A 14,567-nucleotide genomic window follows, 5' to 3' on the forward strand; every position below is an offset into this window, starting at 1 on the left:
CAAGTTGGCCATGTACCACATATGTTATTAGCTTGAAGAATAAACTAACTATTTGGCCCACACGTAGAAAACTTGCCTTATAAGCTAAGGCATGTATCTTATAAAGTCAACACGTATTAGAGGTCTTATAGAACATCACCATATAGCTCCTAGTTAGATAGTATATATAGAGGCAAGAATAAAGCCCTCTTCACTCTTGTCAACTCTTTTCTTATTTTTAATCTAGATTTAAGGGTCTCTAGTTTCCTTGTCATTTGGCAATAGCTATTTCAATTTTCTTTTCATTTACATACTACTTTATTTTTATTTTGCCACTTTTCTTTTGATACAAATTTTCTAAGTTTATGCATCTTCTTCAGTTCATATCCTTGGTAGATTGATAAGAGTATACTTATAATATTAGAGCTTTATCTTCTCTTAATTTAGAGTAGATTACCTTTTTTTCTTGATAAGACATAAGCATATTAGAAGTTATGGATTACCCTCTTCTAAACTAATATTATATTTTTCATCTTCTTTGTTCTCAAGTCGCTTCTTTTATTTGTCTTGAGCAATATTAGACATTTATTTTCTAAATATTATTATGATAGAGCTTCTTAAAATGAAGAGAGCAATAGCACAAATGCAAGAGCAATTAAAGGAGTTAATGCTTATGATGCATTAACTTAGTTTATTACCACAAGGAGCAACAAGAATGGCAAAAAGTGAAGACTTAGATATGATTGAGCTGATTCAATATCTGCACCCAATCATGTCCCTTCTCTTATAGTGGAACATTCTTTTGATACTAGAAAACTAAAAGTTGTCTTGCCTAAAAAGTTTGATGGCACAAGATCCAAGTTTTGAGGATTTATCAATCAAGTACAACTTATCATTGAACTTCAATCCCAAAGCTATGCAACTCTAGGATCACACATTAGATTATTGGTACACTTCTTTTAGATTCAATATTATCATGGTTTTCATCTTTTTTTGAATGACAAGATCCAATATTGGATAATTTAGACACTTTTTGAGTAAAGTTTTGATCCATGTATAGAAAACATGATGCAACTCATTTTGCAACTAACAAGATTCATATTTTATAACAAGGTAATTGATCTGTAATATTATATGTTTCACAATTTTAATAACTTGCAATTGATATCAAGTGAGATGATGTTGCATTGATTAGAAAATTTTTCTATTGATTATAATATGAGCTAAAGAAATTGATGCTCAACTTACGTGATCCTCAAACATTGAGCCAAGCAATTGACTTTATTGTGAAGTGTGATAATTGACTTTTCGAATCTCCATCTGAGAGTCAAATAAGTGGGCTTCAATGTTATTATAATTCAATTGCAACACCAATGCCTCTTCAACACATACATTCAGAAGTAGAAGATATGCAAATTGATGGGATACATTTCAAACCTCTTACTAAGGAAGAAAAGACTCATCATTGTCAAGAAAGATTATACTTATATTATGGAGAAACTAAGCACACTCCTCAATATTATCCAAAGAAGCGACACAATTATAAAATAAAGAGTACAAATGTCAAAAAAGATAATATATTGGAAAACGAGTTTGTCGAGCTACAATAGAGATTGTGCAGCTGGAACCTTATACAATACCTAATAAAGGTCCTATTCTCTCCTCAAAACCTTCTCCTTGTTTTACATTACACATTATTTTAGGACTTATACATTACAAAGCCTTTGCCTTATTAGATTCAGGAGCCTCAGTATGTTTTTTAGATGAAGAATTAATTAAAAGACTTATCATATCTTTAGTAAGCAAAACTAAACTTGTTCACATAGAAGTCATAGATGGTCACCCATTGTCTTCTGGAGATATTATTCACAAAATTCTTCCTATAGAAGTAATAATTAATAGTCATAATAGCTTTGTGGTATTTAATATCATTAGATTTTCTTCTAATCTAATTATTTTAGATTTATCATAGTTAAAAAAATACAACCCTTGAGTAGATTAGATTTTTCTTACTCTTAACTTTTTTAAAAATATAAGTAAGACTGTAGTTAATCAAGTAAAAAATCACAAGTGTAGTACAATTAAACATATGTTTATAGGCACAAGAGCTTTCTTGCACGCTACAAAAGAAGGATCACCTTATGCCATTTATGCCACATCCATTTCTAATGGTGCAAAGATTTCAAGTGGTATTTTAAGCCAATATCAAGATTTTCAAGATATATTTGAAAAAAAAAATGTAAATATTCTTTCAAAACATCATTCCTATGACTATTCAATTGATCTTCAAGAAGGAGTACAATCACCATTTGGACCAATCTACAATTTATTATAAAATGAGTTAGGCAAATTCAAAGAATATATTGAAGAAAATCTAACCAAAAACTTCATACGCCATTCCAAATCTCCAATAGGAGTCCCAATTCTATCTGTGAAGAAAAAAGATGGATCATTGTGGATGTGTGCTGATTATCAAGGATTCAATAAGATCACCATAAAAAATAGGTACCTATTAATTTTAATATCTGAACTTTTTGATGAGTTGAATCAAGCTAAGATCTATACAAAAATAGATCTATGAGGAACATACAATTTGGTATGCATGAAAGAAAGAGATGAATAGAAGACTACATTTCAAACTAGGTATGGACATTTTGAATATAATTTCATGCCTTTTGGACTTACAAATGTACCAGTAGCTTTTCAACATCTTATGAATGATATTTTTTGAGAGTTTTTGGATGATTTTATTATCTATTATCTAAACGATATCTTGATCTATTTTAAGAACATAAAAGAATATGAATTTCATGTTCATTGTGTCTTACAAAAATTAAAAGATGTAGGATTCTATGCCAAGATAGAAAAGTATGTATTCTATATTACTTAAGTTGACTTCTTAGGTTATATCATTTCAAACGATGGACTTATGATGGATCTCAAGAAAATTCAAACGATTATAGATTAAAAGATCTCAAAAATGGTCCAAGATGTCTAATGTTTTTTGGAATTTGTCAATTATTATTAGATCTTCATCAAAGACTTCTCTAGAATTGCAACTCTACTCACACGTTTGACTTGTAAAGACAAACTTCAATAGAATCAAGAAGTAGAAGCAGCATTTGAAGCTTTAAAGACAATCTTTGTTTATGCACCAATTTTATATTGCATTGACTTCTCTAAGGCATTCTTTATGGAAATAGATGCATCAAATTTTGCTTTGGGTGCCGTATTATCACAAATAAAAATAGATGATAAACTTCATCCAATAGCTTTTTATTCCAAGAAATTTTTGGCAATCGAGATTAATTATGAGATCCACAACAAAGAGCTTCTTGTAAATATGGATTCTTTCCAAGAATGGCATCATTATCTAGAAGGCACTTTCTGTCTAGTCATCATATATACGGATCATAAGAACCTCAAGTATTTCATATTAGCTCATGTTTTGAATTGTCACCATGCTTGTTGGAGATTGTCTTTTTGAAGATTTGAATTCAATATCACTTATTGGCTAGGAAAACAACAAGGTTTGTCTAATGCTCTTTTTAGACGTTCTTATCTTGCACCTAAAGAAGGAGATGCAGCTTTTGATCAAAAAAAGATAATTTTATTGAAGCTAGAACAATCTCATCTTCTAGTAGTGAAATCAACATTGACTATTGATTCAATTTTTCTCAAACAACTTCAATCAAGAATGTCCTCTGATCTTCTTGTTCATGATATTAAGAATACTACTTCTAAGCCTCATGATATTTCTAAGCTTGAGTTTAAGAACAACATACTTTATTTTGAAAGACACCTATATGTGCCAAAAATAGAAGCATATTTATGTGTTCTTCAAACACATCACAACTTTTCAACACCAAGATATTTTAGATACAATAAGACTCTGGAGCTAATATTTAAAGATTTTTGGTGGTCGCAAATGTAGAAGGTTATAAAAAACTTTTTTCAATCATGAGACATTTGTCCAAGGTCAAAAACTCCTCGACATTAATCTTATGGACTTCTTCAAGAATTACCTATTCCAGAATAACCATGATCTTCTATTTCTATGGATTTTATTACAGATCTTCTAATCTTAGAATTATGTAATTTTATATTTGTGATAGTAGATCGTTTTTATCAAAATGGCATATTTTGTATGATGTACAAAATCTATCACAAGTGAAAAAACTGCCAAGTTTTTCTTTGATAATATCTATTGATATTATGGATTGTCGAAAGATATTATATTAGATAAAGGGACTCAATTTATATCAAGTTTTTGGAGAACTCTTTTTAAAATTTTAAAGGGACATAAAGCTTTTTTCGACCTTTCATCTTCAAATTGATAGGCAAACAAAGAAAATAAACCAAATTTTGGAGTAATATTTAAGATGTACTATCAATTATCAACAAGACAATTAAAGAATCTTCTTACCATTGGCAGAGTTTGCTTATAATAAATGATGCATTCTTCTATGCAACAAACACCTTTCTTTGTAATTATGGTTACCATCCTTGACTTAATACTTTTGACTTTTCAAAAGTTGATAATCATGCAATAGAAGGTTTGGCAAATTGCTTATCAACGCTATATGCAACAATGAAGGTGTAATTAAAGGAAGCTCAAAAACAATGAAAGATCAACTTAGATGCCTATCGAAAGGAAAAACCACAATTCAATATAGATAACAAGGTATGGTTGCTTTGTTGTAATATCAAGACTACTTGTCATTATAATAAATTGAACTATCGCTGGATCAAATCTTTTTTTATTTGTAGACAAATCAATCTAATTGCTTATTAGTTATATCTATCGAAGGCAATGAAGATCTATCTTGTCTTCTATATGCCTCTTGTTGAACCATACAAGACTATGAACATAGTAAGAAGAAGACAAGATCCACCTCCTTCTATAGAAGTCGACAATAATAAAGAATTTAAAGTAGAAGAAGTTTTAGACTCAAGGCAGCGCCAAAATAAATTAGAATATCTTATCCATTGGCAAGGATATGATATTAGTGAATGCACATGAGGGTCAATAAAAAATCTTGCAAATGGAGCAAAAGTAGTGGAGGCTTTTCATCGACAATATTCATCTAAATCAAGATAAAGAATAGTAGTCTTTACTATAAAAGAAACAAGGTCCAAAGAAGATTGCATTCTACTATCTATGTATTTTTGTAGCTTTTGTATATTTGTGATATTGAAGAAATGGAGAACAAACAATCAACAGATTCAATTCAAGAGCTTGCATTTGCAGACTTATCAAATGAGGCATTGTAATTGTCACAACCTTCAAGACGATAAAATTGAGATCAAGATCTTAAAGAACAACATGTCTTTTCTCAAATAGATGGTAAGATACAACAAGTTTGATATCATTACCTTAGAAGAGACTCTCAATGTTTGGTGATTTTATTGGAGGTAGAAACAACACTTGATGGTATTCCAAATGTTTTATTTGAAGGAAGTTACGAAGGTCTCAACAATGACCAAATAACAAGGTGGTCTTTGTGCTTTGATATGGAATACTATTGATGGCTGAGAGGACTTATCAATAATCTTCAAAGAGAATAAAGTTTGAAATATGTGGCAAATACAATTTGCTGCATCTTGGATTTTTTCAATATATGAAGATTGCTCTTTGTAGAACTCGTTCCTAAAAAGGAGGATAATGTTATGGATATACACATATAAATCAATAATTACTTATATGATTTAGATAATAATATATAAAAGTAGGTCAATTCCATAATATTTTCTATAAAAACTTCCTAGAAGCTTCATAGATGCTGCTTTGATTTTATAGTTGTTTTTAATTAACTTTTTAGGTTAAAAATGTCGTCAACAAGTTGGCCATGTGCTATACATGTTGGTAGCTTGAAGAACAAGCTAATTATATTGCTTATATATAAAAAACTTCCTTTCTAAGCTAAGGCATGTATCTTACAAAGTCAATACATATTAGAAATCCTATAAAATATTGTTACATAGCTCCTAATTAGATAGTATATACAGAGGCAAGAGTGAAGCATCTGTGCTTTGCCTTAATTAAAGAATTTCAGATGCCATTGATGATTTTTGATATAGGCTGGACTTTTAGGCTTTCTAACTAATGTGCATAAAATTTTGTGTGTTCTAGTAGCATTGGCACAAACAACAAGCAAGACTTGGTCTTTTATTTTTTTCTTATCTTGCGGAATATTAAAATCTTCAGGCGATATGAAGAGAGTGTATCTTGGTAGCACTTGATAAAATAAACCCATTTTATCCACATTATAGACATTTTTTAAGTTATACTACTTGATTACAATATATAGCTCATTCAATGATGTATCATGGACATACTCATGTAAGCCAATAATTACATGTATAAATAGGTAGAAGTAAGTAAAAATAGATAAAAATAAGTTAATTCTATAGTATTTGGTATGAAAGCTTCTTAAAAGCTTTATAGATGTTGCTTTGACTTTACAGATAACTTTAATTGACTTTTTGGGATTAGAAACGATGTCAACAAGTTGGCCATGTGCCACACATGTTGTTAGCTTGAAGACCAAGCTAACTATATGGCCCACACATAGAAAAATTAGCCTTGTAAGTTAAGGCATGTGTCCTATAAAGTCAACACATATTGAAGGTCCTATAGAATGTTGCCATGTAGCCCCTAGTTAGATAGTATATATAGAGACAAGAGTGAAGCCTTCTTCACTCTTGTTAATTCCTTTCTTGCTTCCAGTCTAGTTTCAAGGGTCTCTAGTTTTCTTGGCTTTTTGGCAATAGCCATTCCAATTTCTTTCTTAATATATATATTAAGTTATTTCTATTTTGTTATCTTTCTTTGAGAGAAGTCTCACTCATTTATTTATCTTTATTGTGTTCTTATCCTTGACAGATTGACAAGAGTATACTTACAATATGAGAGCTTTGTCTAATCTTGATTAAGAGTAGATTACCCTTTTTTCTTGATAAGACATAAGCATATTACAAGTTGTGGATTATCCTCTTCTAAACTGATATTGTCCTTAGTATTTTCTTTGTTCTCAAGTCCTCCCTTCTATTTATCTTGAGCAATATTAGACATCTCTTTTCTAAGTGTTATCATGGTAGAATTTGCTGAAATGAAGAGTGCAATGGCACAAATGCAAGAGCAATTGAGGGAGTTAATGCTTGCGATGCATCAACTCAATTTACCATCACAAGAAGCAACAAGATTGGCACGAAGTGAAGATATAGGAATGATCGGAGCTGCTTCAACATCTGTACCAAATCATGTCCCTTCTTCTATGGTAGAACACCCTTTGAGTGTTAGAAAACCAAGAATTGCCCTACCCGAGAAGTTTGATGGCACCAGATGAAATTTTAGAGGATTTATCAATCAAGTACAACTTAAGATTGAACTTCAATCCCAAAGCTATCCAACTCCAGGATCGCAAGTTAGATTGATTGGTACGCTTCTTTCAGGTTCAATATTATCATGGTTTTCATCTTTTTTTGAACGACAAGATCCAATATTGAATAATCTAGAGGTTTTTTTGGCAGAGTTTTAATTAATGTATGGAGAACATGATGCAATTCGTATTACAATCAATAAGATTTATATTTTACGACAAGACAATTGATCAATAACGTTGTATGCTTCATAATTTTGATAACTTGCAACTGATATCAAGTAGGATGATGCTGCATTCATTAGCCAATTTTTCTATAGATTACAATATGAGGTAAAAAAATTAATGCTCAACTTACTTGATCCTCAAACATTGAGTCAAGCAATTGACTTTGCTATGGAGTGCGACAATCACCTTTTTGAATCCCGATTTGAGAATCATATAAGTGGACCTCAATGAAACTTCAATTCAATAGCAACACCAATATCTCTTCAACACATACATTCGGAAGTAGAGGATATGCAAATTGATGTAGTATGTTTCAAAGCTCTTACTGAGCAAAAAAAGACTCGTCGTCATCAAGAAGGTTTGTACTTATATTGTGGAGAACCTAAGCACACTTCTCAACATTGTCCAAAGAAATAATGCAACTATAAAATGAGGAGTACGACAATCAAAGGAGATAGCATGTCAAAAAACATATTTGTCTAGCTATAATAAGAATCATGCAGCTAGAACCTTATACAACGCCTAGTGAAGGTCCTATCCTCTCCTCAGAACCCTCTCCATGTTTTACAATAAATATTATTCTAGGATCTAAATATCTCAAAGCCTCTACCTTACTAGATTCAAGAGCCTCAATATTTTTCATCTTGACTTTTCTGAAAGTATAACTAAGAGTATAGTTAATCAAGTAGAAAGTCATAAGTCTAGTATAATTAAACCTATATTTTTAGGTGCAAGAGCTTTCTTGCATGCTGTAAAAGAAAGATCACCTTGTGTCATTTATACCACACGTGTTTCTATTACTGGAAAGACTTCAAGTGGCATTCCAAGTCAATATCAAGATTTTCAAGATGTATTTGAGAAAAAGAATGCGGATACTCTTCCAAAACATCGTTCTTATGACTACTCAATTGACCTTTAAGAAGAAGCACAACCACCATTTGGACCAATCTACAATTTATCTCAAAAAGAGTTGGTTGAATTCAAGGAGTATATTGAAGAGAATTTGGCGAAGAACTTCATACGCCATTCTAAATCTCCAGTAGGAGCTCCAATTTTATTTGTGAAGAAAAAAGATGGATTATTGTGGATGTGTGTTGATTATCGAGGACTCAACAAAATCACTATAAAAAAATATGTACTTCCTACCTTTGATATCTGGACTTCTTGATCACTTGAATCAAGCTAAGATCTATACAAAAATAGATCTATGAAGAACATACAATTTGGTACGCATCAAAAAAGGATATGAATAGAAGACAATGTTTTGAACAAGGTATAGACATTTCAAATATAACGTCATGCCTTTTGGACTTACAAATGCACTGACAACATTTTAACATCTAATGCATGATGTCTTTCTGGAGTTTTTAGATGATTTTGTTATTTGTTACCTAGACGACATCTTAATCTATTCTAAGAACTCAAAAGAACATGAACATCATGTTCGCCAATTATTACAAAAACTAAGAGATGTAGGACTCTATGCCAAGATAGAAAAGTGTATATTTCATACTACTTAAGTTGAATTTTTAGGATACATCATTTCAAATGATGGACTTATGATAGATCCTAAGAAAGTTCAAACTATTATGGATTGAAAGATCCCAAAAGCAGTAAGAGATGTTCAATGTTTTTTGAGATTTGCCAACTACTATCGGATCTTCATCAAATACTTCTCTTAAGTTGTAGCTCCATTTATACGTTTGACTTACAAAGACAAACTTCAAACGATTCAAGAAGCAAAAGTAGTATTTGAAGCTTTGAAGACAACCTTTGTTTCTGCATTAATCTTGTTTCGTGTCAATTTTTCTAAACCATTTTTTATCGAAACAGATGCATCAAACTTTGCTTTGGGTGTCATATTATCACAAATGGGAATAGATGATAAACTTCATCCAATAGCTTTTCACTCCAGAAAATTTTCAGCAGCCGAGATCAACTACGAGATCCACAACAAAGAACTTCTTGCAATCATGGATTTGTTTCAAGAATGGCACCATTATCTAGAAGGTGCTTCTAACCCAGTTACAGTGTATACGGATGACAAGAACCTTAAATATTTTATGTCAACACGTGTTTTGAATCGTTGCCAAGCCCGTTGGAGTATGTCTTTGTCAAGATTCGAATTCAAGATTACTTATCGACTAGAAAAATAATAAGATTTGTCAGATGTACTCTCTAGACTATCTTATCTTGTATCATAGGAAGGAGATGCTGCTTTTGATTAACAAGAGACAATTCTTTTGAAGCGAGAGCATCTTTAACTTCAAGCAATGAAATCAACACTAACTGTTGATTCAACTTTCATTAAGCAAGTTTAGTAAAGTATATCTTTTGATCTTCTTATTCGTGATATTAAAGGAAATCCTTCAAAGTTTCATGATACTTCCAAGTTTGAATTCAACAAAAATCTACTATATTTTGAATTACACCTATATGTTCCAGAAGGTGAAGCTCGATTACGTGTTCTTCAAGCTCGTCATGACTTTTTGGGAGCAGGATATTTTGGGTATAATAAAACTTTGGAATTAATATCTAAGGATTTTTGGTGGCTACAAATGTGGAAAATAGTCAAAGATTTTGTATAAACTTGTGATGTTTGCTCAAGATCAAAAACTCCTCGTCATCGACCTTATGGACTTTTTCAGCCATTACCTATTCCAGAACAACCATGGTCTTTTATTTCTATGGATTTCATCACGGATCTTCCAATCTCAAGTTCTTATGACTCTATATTCGTGATAGTGGATTGTTTTATCAAGATGGCACATTTTGTACCATGTACAAAATCTATCACAGGTGAAGAAACAGCTAAGTTCTTTCTTGACAATATCTATCGCTATCATGGATTATCCAAGGATATTATATTAGATAGGGAAACTCAATTTGTATCAAGATTTTGGTGGACTCTTTTCAAGATTCTACAAGTGGATATAAAACTATCTTCGACATTCCATCTTCAAATTGGTGGATAAACGGAATGTGTTAATCAAGTTTTGGAGGAGTATTTAAGATGTACCATTAACTACCAACAAGATGATTGGACAACTCTTTTACCTTTGATAGAATTTGCTTACAATAATACGATACATTCTTCTACAAAATAAATACCTTTCTTTGCTAATTATGGTTATCATCTATGATTTGATACTTTTGACTTTTCAAAAGTTGATAATCTTGCTGCAAAAGATTTAGCAATTCATTTGTCGGAGCTACATGCAACGATGAAGGCACAGTTAAAAGAAACTCAAGAACAACAAAAGATTTATGCGAATGTCTATCGAAAGGAACAACCACCATTCCACATGGGTGATAAGATATGATTACTTCATCATAATATCAAGACCACTCGTCTTTGTGACAAGTTGGACTATCAAAGGCTTGGACCATTTTCTATTTCTATACAAATCAATCCATTTGCATATCGTTTACATCTATCAAAGTCAATGAAAATCCATCCAATATTCCACATGTCTCTTCTTGAACCATACAAGACAGTGGACATACCAAGAAGAAGACAAGTTCCATCTCCTCATATAGAAGTGGAAAATAATGAAGAGTTTGAAGTGGAAGAAGTCTTAGATTCAAGACGACACCAAAATAAATTAGAATATCTTGTCCATTGGAGTAGATATGATATTAGTGAATGCACATGGGAGCAAGTAAAAAATCTTGCAAATGCAGCAAAGGCGGTGGAGGCTTTTTATCGATGACATCCATCAAAATCAAGTTAAAAATCTTCCTTATAAAAGAAATAAGATCTAGGTAAGATAACATTCTACTTTCAATCCTTCTTTGTAGCTTCTTTGTAGTTGTGATGCTTAGGAAATACAGAGCCAACAACTAGTGGATTCAACTCAAGAACCTTCGTTTACTGACCTGCCAGATGAGACATTATAATTGTCACAATCTTCAAGATGACGCAATCGAGATGAAGATCTTCAAAAATGACATATTCTTCCTTGAATAGATGGCAAAATATAATGCGTTTGGTATATTGACCTTAGAAGGCACTCTCGATGTTTGGTGATTTTACTAGAAGTAGAAACAGGTACTGATGGTGTTTCAAATGTTTTATTCGAAGGAAGTTATGAAGGCCTCAATAATGATTAAATAATTGGGTGGTCTTCCTACCCTGGTATGGGACACTATCGATGGTTGAGAGGCCCTATCAATCATCTTTGAAGAGAATAAAGATCAGAGTACGTGGCAGATACAATTCATTATAACATAGATTTCCTTAACATATGATGACCGCTCCTCGAGGAACTCGTCCCTAGAAGGAGGGATAATTGTGATTGCTCGTTTTACTTATTCCGAAAGAAACCTCCCAGCATAAACTCGTATAGGGAGATTCAAATACGGGGAATGACTAGTTGCTTAAGCGTTCACATTAAGGTCACACAATCAATTACCTCCTGAATGTATCATCTCTATTTTCAATATCTGAACACACAAAAAAACTATAATTTCCTCCTTCACCTTATCGGTCTCTTCCTTACAACAATTCAGTTATATCAATAACTGCTATTTCCACCAATATATTCACCCTCATAATCTCCAATTGTAATACTGCGCCCTCACAGCTTTCAGCACACAATTACCCTCGTTCCAATCACTATAATTCTTCACACAGAACTGCCATTCACATTACAGTGTTTTACACAAACATAGACTCATTCTCTCTGCTGAACTACAATCAGATTTCAACATTCAATCTTTCTTCTTCTCAAATAATACCAATCATATTTCCATTCCATAATTCACTTCACAATATTCAAAAACTTTCAATCTTCTTATTCAAAGAAAATAACAAACAAAAGAAAAGAGGTAGCACCAAGCTTAACTCGGCTCACAACTCTCACAATCTGGCCCTTGGCTTATGACTCTCACAGTCTGGCCCTCGGCTTATGACTCTCACAGTCTGGCCCTCAGCTTACGACTCTCATAGTCTGGCCTTTTCTTCCCCTCTCCCATCCTCCTTATACTACCCTGAGATACCAACTCTTATACTACAGATGATAACTACTTTTCCTGACTATTCATCCATTTTACCTGCTGAACCACCTTTTCAGCAATTATCTATCCTTGTTTACACTATATACTAGGTATCTACATTCTGAAAATAACTACTTATTCTACATAGCCCCACTCCTAATTGTGCAGCATCCTCGCAAACACTCAATTGATACCTATATAAAAATTATCTAATAAAACTCTACAAAAATTACGATCCTTTTGGCCTATCTAATTAATCAATTGCCGTAGTATCTAGTATTGGTTCAACTGATTTCGGTTCCAACTGCAAATCTTCATCTTCCTTCAATCCTTCCATCGGCTCTTGCCTCAACTGAGCTGAAAGGTCTTCATTGTAGTCACCCAGTTCACGGACTTGAGCTTCCAATTTCAGGATCTGGGCATCTGTCAATTCCAGTTGGCGCTGAAAGTGACTCCTCTCTTATGGAACTTTGGGAACTGGCAATGTTGATACTTGTGCTTGACCAATATTGACTAAATCCTCTGCCAATCTTATCACCTCGGTGTTCAAGGCCTCAATTTCAGCCCTTAACCGCTCCGTTTTATATCTGTATTGGTCATTCAATACCAATTTCCCTTGCGCCAATAACTCGGTCTTTTCTAGTTCCATTACCAACTGACCTTTTACTTTTTTCAGTTCCAAAATTGAATAACTGCGAGCCCGAAATAGTTCTTGCCTGTGGGTCTCCACCATGTGCTCTCTTTCATTGTCCCAAGCTTCTTGTTGTTCCCCAATTTTTTACTCCAATAGCAGTTTGGATTCCACATTCGCCTAGATAATCCGTTCTTGCTCTTCAATTCTTTATGTCTGCTCTGATATCACTTTTTTTCTTGCCTCTAATTCATGTTTACCACTACCCTCTACATCCAATGCTCGTACCATGCAATGTATTTGTGAAATGTACTTCAATAAAGAATTTTTAAGATGTACACATTCCAGCAGTTGGCCTTATAGAAACGCTAACTGATTGATATCTAACAACGTCGAGACTTCATTCTCCTCCTCCACCACTAAATGAATTGGATCCATTTTCGGTGCCACTAGACGATTGGATTTCCCAATTTCATGTATTACCTCCATTGTATTGACATTCTGTGCCAAAGAATTCCGTTCTTGCTGCGGAGGCATTGGCACTGGTTCAGAACTTCCCTCTACTGGCGATGTTTGCTGCAATGTATACGCGATCATAGCATACACATAATTCAAACATAGCAACGTTGTAAACTTTCCTATTTTGTGCTTGGCTCCTATTTTCGCATGAATACGGGTTGCTACATAAGCTGCCCAATTGAACACCATCCCTTCAAACGTCGCTATTATCATTAGCCGTCTTGACATATATGTGTTGAGTCGATACAACCCTAGACGCCTCAGTACGAAGTGCAACCATTCCATGAGCTCTGGTGTAATTACGTCAATCGTCCGCTAACCTTGATTCTTCTCAAACGATGAAATGCCACTTTTGAAATAACTTCCCGGTCGGAAGTCACTGGACTCCTCAACATCCATCGCAATCTCTCAAACTGGAAGAAACAATACTTTTTCGAGGATCTTTTCATCAATACCGATAACACGCCTTTTACTACGCTCGATCCATCCTATGGGTCATAGTTTGTGATGTATTCTTCCACTAATGCCACATTAATTGAAGGCAAACTATCTGACCTTTGTAAAAATTGAAACATTTGCACGTTTCAAAAATCTCGTATTCTCCTTGGCATCCAGCAAATCTCTAGCTTCATAGGCTCCATATTGGTAACGATTACTACGGATGGTGGTCCTAAATTACGTTTAGCTTTCACATTTCGGCCACTTTCTTCTTTGTCCGTAGCTCTCTTTGTACTCTCCATCGCCATAACGCACACTCTTTCAAGCTCTAACTGTCAATACTATGCTCCAGTACTCCAAAACACCCAAAATTGTAACACCAAAAAGAAACA

This window comes from Physcomitrium patens, chromosome 10 (genome assembly GCF_059467195.1).
Source record: "Physcomitrium patens ecotype Gransden chromosome 10, ASM5946719v1, whole genome shotgun sequence".
Lineage (NCBI taxonomy): Eukaryota > Viridiplantae > Streptophyta > Bryopsida > Funariales > Funariaceae > Physcomitrium > Physcomitrium patens.